The following is a 7,629-nucleotide window of genomic DNA, read 5'->3' as shown; positions in this document are numbered from 1 at the left end:
ATGATCCAGTGCCTGGAAGTTGAAACTAGATAAATTTAGACTGGAAATAAGGGGTAATTTTTTTAATGGTGAGAATAATTAACCATTGGAACAGTTTACCAGGACTTATGGCGGATTCTCCATCACTGACATTTTTTAAATCAAGGTTGAATGTTTTTCTAAAAGATATGCTTTAGGAATTATTTTGGGGAAGCTTTTTGGCCTATGTTCTACAAAAGATCAGAACAGATTATCACAATGGTCCCTTCTGGCCTTGGAATCTATGAGTCATTCCCAGCACAACTGGATCCAGTTACAATGTCCAGAGTTCAATATGGATGTTGAAGGGGTTCAGAAAAGAGCAACAAAAATTATTCAAGGTCTGGAAAACAAAGATTTCTGATAGCAGGTGGCTCTTTAATCTAGCAGAAAAAGGTATGATAAGTTCCAGTGGCTGGAAACTGAAGCTAGACAAATTCAGACTTTAACAGTGAGGGTAATTACTACTTGGAATAACTGTACTAGCGAAGTAGAGGGTTCCCCACCACTTGAGGTCTCGAAATCAAGATTGGATGTCTTTCTAAAAGATATGCTCTACCTCACACAGAAATTATAGGTTTGTTTTAGAAATTATTGGCTGAGGTTCCATGGTGTGTTTTGCAGAAAGTCAGATTAGATTATCATAATGGTCCCTTCCAGCTTTAAAAACTATGAATAAATATTCATACGGACGCATCAGCCTAGGAAATGAATTACGTCAATGAGTCAAACTATTGTAATTGGTAATATTCTTTGGGGAGCGAGATAGAGGATATAGTTCAAAATCATACAGTGCAGCAGAAGTCTAAAGGGCATGTTTTCTACTTTCTGGTGTGGAAAGTCAAGGAGGTCATTCACCACGTACTCAGACATGATACATGTTAAGGGATGCTGCCTGTATTAACCCAGAAATTAGGTTTTATTTTAAAAAAGCTTTGGGTAATTTTTTTTAAAGTGCCTAAGAGATTTGGGATCCAAATCTCCATTTTCCAAAGTCAGCTAGGTGCTTAGGAGTCCAGGAGAATTGAACAGGGTCCCCAGGCCGACACACCATAATGGCCTGTCTTACTGTGCAGCTGATTCATAGTCTCACATCGTGTTAGAAATTGTATTTCAGTCTGCTATTGACATAAATGGGAGACTGCGAACACTTGCCTATGTTTGTTCTTTTTCTTGCTTTTCTTTTCCTTCCAAAGGCCCATAAAATTAATTTCCAGGCTCTAGGCAAGGCAGTTAAGATTAGAGATCTGTGTAACACTCCCTAGGCATGCTAGAATTAGGGGAGAAGGCACAATATGTCTTAACGGTGTTTTATTAAAGTACTGGGCACTCTGCTCAGTCTGAGTCAACTCAGGCTTCTGAAAACATCTAATTCACCATGGGCATCTTCAGGTGCTTAACCAGTTTATTTACACAGTCACTCACATACTTGTGGTTTGATTCCTTTAATTACACTCTAGCAAAGGGTTCATGGTAAGGGTTCTATCATGAGCTCATGATAAAGGTAAGTCACTGCCAGGTAACCAAAGAAAGACTTTTCCCTCTCCACTGTGAACACTAGACTCAGAGCATACTTTGTATAGTCTACTGACATGATCAGATTTGAAATCAATAGGAACTTTGTCTATGAGGGAAGTCATGGCTTGTCAAGCAGGTGCTGAGTTGGTGCAGAAGGCTGGAGTCCAAGTTACAATATTGCACTGGCAGCGTGTGATAAACAGATAAGGATCTGCAAGCAAGTGCCGAGCTGCAAAAACCTGCATTACTGCTATTCCAGTCCCCATCGCTCAAACATCGCTCTGATGAATTTAGCCTTTGAATAGTAGCATTTTTAAAAAGCTTAAGTTTGCTTAAGGTATTATAAATAAAGCAAGCATAGCTTTTTCTTCCATTAGTGATGTGTCAGTTTTAAAATGTGTTTTTATAGATCATGTTTCAGATCCTTTCTAAAGTGTAGGTTTCTCATTGGCTTCTGGCCAATGCATGGCACTTGTAAGTTTCTCAAGACATTTTATATGTATATTTGTTAGAATTGTCTTTTTGCCATCTTCTTCACAAGTGATGGATGGAGGGTTTTTCTGGTCATAGTTCATGCCAATTTGATTTAAAGAAGAAAAATACATGGTTAAATAAAATCCGATATGCTTGAATGTATATAGATCTTGCTTAGAACTGTATGAAGCTCAGCAATTTTAGTTTAGTTCACATCAACATTTTCTTCAGTTTTTGTTCAAATGGTCTTGCCACACTTTAATTGCAGGGGCGGGGGGTCAGTTTGTTCAGGCTGCATTTTTGAGAGGGCCCCCAAACTAAGTGGCATTGCAACCCCACGTGCTGGGTCGCCAGGCCACCCACTGGAATTGGGCATGGTGGCCCCTCTTTCATAACAGAGGAGGCCGCCTGGCCAAACCTGAGTGGTGCTCAACTTCTGCATACCAGATTGCAATGCTTGGAGCAGGGAGCCAGGGCAAGCACTGTGGGACAGGAGCCGCTGCTGCAGAGTGAGTGTAGTGCAGGCTTGCTCTCCAAACCTCCCCTGCCCCACAGCTTCTCCTCAGCTGTAATTTTTTGGAAGGGTCAGGGGCCGCAGTTTCAGATTTTGCCCCAGAACCCCAAAACACTCTGCAGCCCTGACCTTAAGTTTCACATTTAAGCTAACTCGTGTCCAGCAACATGTCAGTTTGCGTTTCCAGGTGTCCAGTTTTCAACCAGAATGTCCAGTCAAAAAGGGATCCTGGCAGCTCTGGTCAGCACCACTGACCAGGCTGTTAAAAGTCCAGTTGGCAGGGCTGGTAGGCTCCCTACCTGGCTCCACTTGGCTCCCAAAAGCGGTGACATGTCCCTCTGGCTCCGAGGTGCAGGAGTGCCAGGGGGCTCCTTGTGCTGCTCCCACCCTGTGCACCAGTTCACAGCTCCAGCTGGCCAGAAACCACAGCCAGTGGGAGCTGCGAGGGCGATGCCTGTGGGCGGAGGCAGCATGCAGAGCCGCCTGGTCACTCCTATGCCTAGGAGCTGAGGGACATGTTGCCGCTTCGGGGGAGCCTCCCGAGGTAAGTGCCGACCAGAGCCTACACTCCCTCCTGCACACCAACCCACCTGCCCCAGCCTGGGGCCCCTCCTACACCAAACTCCCTCCTGGAGCCTGCACCCTGCACCCACTCCCACACCATAACCTCCTGTCCCAGCCGTGAGCCCCCTCCTGCACCCAAACTCCTTCCTGAAGCCTGCACCCCGCACTCCCTCCCATACCCCTGCCCCAGCACTGAGCCTCCTCCCACACCCAAACTCCCACCCAGAGCCCCCTCCACACTCCTAACTCCTCGGCTCCACCCCCCATCTTGGAGCCCCCTCCTGCATCCCACACCCCTCATCCCCAGTCCCACCCCAGAGCCTGCACCCCAACGCCCTGCCACATCCCAGATCCCCCTGCCACACCCTGAACCCCTCATTTTTGGCCCCACCCCAGAGCCCGCACCCCAGCCAGAGCCTTCACCCCCTCCTGCACTCCAACCCCTTGCCCCAACCTGTTGAAAATGAGCAAGGGAGTGTGTGTGTGTGGGTGGGGGGGAGAGCAAGCAACGGGGGGGGATGAAGTGAGCGAGGCAGGGCCTCAGAGAAGGGGTGGGGCAGTGGGTGGGGCAAGGGTATTCAGTTTTGTGGGATTAGAAAGTTGGCAACCCTAAAGTCAGTTAACATTCTTTGTGAGTTTCTGAAGTTCTGAGTGTCACTGAGCTTCAGAGATAGGTCATTTTTAGTTTAAATTCCCTTAAACTTTGCAACTACATAAAAAAAAAGGGTCATTTCCATGTTGCAGTGATAAACCATCAGTGTGGTCTGAGGGTTTGTTGTGACATTTACATACCATGGAGGAACAATCTAGTGGGGGGATGATGGTTCTGCAGTTAAGGAACAGGACTGAGAATCTGCATCAAGATTTTCAAAAGTAACTAGTAATTTTGTGTATCCCAATTCTGTGGTTTCCAGCTTGAGACATTATTACAGGGGTTTGATTTTTTAGAAAGTGCTGAGAATCCACCCTCTCAAAATCAAGACCTTTTGAGTTTTCTTAAGTTGGGCGTCTCAAAAATCACTTATTAGAGCTAATAATTACCACAGAGGTGTGATGGGGCCAAATTAATGAATGTTATAAAATGCTTTGAGACCAATAATACTACAGAAGCACAAAGCATTTCAGATATTTCATACATCTCTAATCTTGGTGTGAGCTTAGAAATACATTCTTGTTTGAACTTTTCGCCCTTATATTCAAATATGTACTACTTTGTTTCTTGTTCTCACTTGCATGTTTCTTTTATATTCAGGGAACAATATGGGAGCCTCCAGATGCCTAAACAACACCTAAAAATTCTTCTGGGTATTAATCAGTGACTACATCAACCGTTGACTAAGTCTGCCTTCTAGATAAGATAGATATACAGTCTATGCTGGATACAGCTGAAAAGTAGCTGCCCTGTAGGGAGGAGCTCAGGCACTTTGTGAAATCCTGCAGGACACTAAAGAACTCTGCCACAGGATTTTGGGGCTAGATTCTGTTCTAATATTTGTAAATCAGGAGAAATTACATAGGGAGTTACAAAGACCTATTGATTCCTGTACCTACTTGTTGATGTTATAAGCTCACTACTTATTATGAGGCCAATAAGCCAGTTATCCAAAAGGTAAGTTAGTAATAACTCAAACTATATAAAACCATAAAATAATTGCAAGCTCCAAACAAGAATTCCATATACAGCAGAAAAGGGGAACATACGGTCACAGTATAGAGATCACCCTATGCATTTCCTCACATAATATTCCTTATCTATTACAAACAACAGCATAACTCTGGACTTATATAAAAAGAGCATAACTGTTTCCAACTCCCTTTATCCTATTTAGCTCTCTGATCCAGAATTATAATGCACATTGTTAATAGGAAAAGAAATGTAGGTCCTACATGAAAGATCTTCATTTCACTGGGAAATAATAATCTAGACGTAATCAAACTTTTCAGACATTTTTCATGTCTCCATCTGTGTTTGTTACTTATGAACATGTAAAGAAGTAGAATGACTTAAATGGGAACTGAAATACTTTGAAGTAAAACCTCTTTGTCTTCCTCTCAGCTTCCTGAATAATGGAAAGAAGTTTTCATTCATTTAAGATGCATGCCACTGTAACAGTTCAAACAGGCTTCAGAGACAATACGCTCAGAGAGGACATTAGGTCCAATGCATATGCTAATTTTTAAGAAGGTCACTTCCAACATCATTGAAGCTGACATTGCTTTGTTGATTTCCAAAGCAAACATACTGGATTTTCTCCCCGTTTTGAACACTCCATATGCAAGATTCTCCAGGGCTGATTCCTTAACCTAAGCCTCTTTCAGTATTGAATTTAATTTTTTTTTTACAGTAAATTCCCCTGGAAGGTATACAGGTACATTTGTATCACATTAGGACACGTCTAAGAAACACCATTAATCCCCAGTATTTCAATATTATTTCTCATTCCCATCCGTACTAAGCATTAATCTATGCTATAGTTGATTTGTATCAATGACTTCCAGCAGTGCCTCCTCTCTTAAATGGCTATATTCCATGGGCCTGATCCTCCATTTTCCATTGAAGTCTATGGCAAAACTCCCACTAATTCCAGTGGGAACAGGATAAGGAACCATATCGGCTCCAAAAATATTATGGGCAAGATCCTCAGTTTATGATGTCATTGTAACTCCATTGACTTCAAGGAGTCTGTGCCAGTTGACAGCTGGCCTATTCAAAAATGAACAGTTGAGTCACAAGACAACAGATGTTGGGAGACGGTTAGCCATTTAAATGGTTATGTTAAACAAGACACAGTAAGGACTAAATAGGGTCCTGAGCCTGCACAGGACTGTGAATGCTCAACTCCCATTGAAATGAATAGGATGTAAGGGTACTTAGCATCTCACAGGAGGTGCTCACTGCTGTGAATGACAGGGTCCTTGGTCCCCTTCTGATGGTTCATGAACCTACAACTTGGAGCTCTGAGCAGGGTTAAGGAGAGAGGCACCAAGTTGTGATATGGGTTCTGGGAAGCAGCTATTAGTGCTGGGATGAGATTAATAGATTTTTAAGGCTAGAAGGGACCATCAGATTATCTAGAAGGCATTGGCTCCGTGCACCACTTCCAGGATTGTTGCATGTGTGTGAATAAAACAAATTATAGCTGGAATATATCCAGAAGCCACATCGCTAATTTCTGCACTGCACTGTGAGGCTGCCCTGCAAGGCATCAGATATCTGTTTACCACTTGGCGGATGGGCAAAATACCTTCCATCATTCAAGTCACTTTGGACGCTGCTCTGGGAATACAGAAAGAAGCAATAAGGAGTAAGAAACAAGGGACAGAGCCTGACAGGGCTGACAAGAGGCAGGGGAAGAGGGGACAATTGTACTGGGGCCCCAAGCTCAGATCTCCCCTGCCCTCCCCCAATAGGTCTGTACCTGGGATGAAATGTGTGGGATCGGGGTCCCAGAGAACATGATGTGCTGGGGCACCACATTTCTCTCAATGGGCCTGGAGGCTGCTGTCAGCCAAACACACAAATTGTTGCAAATTCAGAGATCCATGGTATGTATCTGAGAGTCCTCATGCAGGCCATTCCCATATTCTGCTCTACTGAAACTTTTATCACTACTGAATTATTAAAGGTTTTAGAAGCCATTTGGCTTGCAAAATCATTTGTCCCTTCCATTCTCCACCAGAGTTTGGAAGATAGCGATGTAAAAGAGTCTCCCAAGGCTGAAACAAAGCCTACCTCAAAAATAAATGCCTTGTTAGTTTTCAACCAGCAACTCACAGCTCTTCAGTCTTGCACCTCATATAAATCATCTATGTCTGTGCACAGCAAGTGTAAAATGCTACAGTTCTAATTTGGTACCACTTTGTACAGATGTAAGTGAAAACACAAGGTGCAAGGCAATAGAGAATCAGGCCCCAGGTTTTTGTTTAAATAATGAAGTCAGTAGCTGTTCTTAGTGCAAAATTCAAAAAATTCCATTCATGTTGAGGGAAATTTACCCTGACGTAGAAATCTAATGCAAGACCCTCCAGGTCACATTTAATTGTAACTTACTGCATGGATAGTCTTATTGATTATTGACTCATGGAGTAAGGTATTACTCAGTCTGAGTAAAGGTAGCAGAATTCATCCCATAAGTCCCATGGCGGGGCTGTGTGTGGAGTGTATGGGAGATCATAGTCAAAGCAACTTGGGATATACAGGGGGCTTTTGCACTGAAGCTACATGTACCGGTGTGAAGGGTGGTAACAGGCTGGGCAGGATGCCTGGCTGGGGAGGGTCTATGGGACCCGAATTCCATGAGCCTGCACCCTGTGCTACCTACACCTCTGCTCAGACCAGCACAAAGTGGCCTCAGCATGGTTGTGAATCTGAACCGATATTCTTTCACACTTCTGTAATAACTCATTGCTACAAATGATTAGCTCCACATTTCATTATAGGCTATTATCCTATGCTGGGGTAGTGCCTCCCACAGATTTCAAAGTGATATTCTCCCCAGACTGTAATGGTAGGTCAGAATGACCTGCAACATTTATAGGAG

Source organism: Natator depressus, chromosome 5 (genome assembly GCF_965152275.1).
Source record: "Natator depressus isolate rNatDep1 chromosome 5, rNatDep2.hap1, whole genome shotgun sequence".
In the NCBI taxonomy this organism is placed as follows: domain Eukaryota; kingdom Metazoa; phylum Chordata; order Testudines; family Cheloniidae; genus Natator; species Natator depressus.
This window is presented reverse-complemented; position numbering follows the sequence as displayed.